This window comes from Octopus bimaculoides, chromosome 30, assembly GCF_001194135.2.
Source record: "Octopus bimaculoides isolate UCB-OBI-ISO-001 chromosome 30, ASM119413v2, whole genome shotgun sequence".
NCBI lineage: Eukaryota > Metazoa > Mollusca > Cephalopoda > Octopoda > Octopodidae > Octopus > Octopus bimaculoides.
Window position 1 is genome coordinate 1037560 of NC_069010.1, and position 334 is coordinate 1037893.

Here is a 334-nt window from a genome sequence, read left to right on the forward strand (position 1 = left end):
ATGAATATATTAGACTGGGAATTGTCCCGATGAAACCCTTGTAAGGCGTCCTGTACTATAATTTCCTGTAAAGTCGGACAATACTATTGGTTCACTTGATGTAAGATCATATCTTTTCATGATTAAGGAAACAAGATTGAGACACTGCTATGAAGTCATGGTATTGCAGAGATTCAAACACACTTTCAGTGGTTTGAATGAAAGCATTCACTGGGGAAGGTATTCATAAAGGAGCTGGCCAGTCCACATGTGCCCACCGCTTGTGCGTTACTAAACCTCGGAGCGATTAAAATACGTCTAATAAATGTTGTTCAAAATGACATGATTCACACAG

General features: G+C 39.2%; 1 long non-coding RNA gene across 1 annotated transcript in view; it reads right to left on the reverse strand.

Moving 5' to 3' along the window:
• Window positions 1-334, reverse strand: part of LOC106882054 (uncharacterized) — a 49871-nt gene that overhangs the window by 30228 nt on the left and 19309 nt on the right. The gene's annotated exons all lie outside the window — the stretch shown is intronic.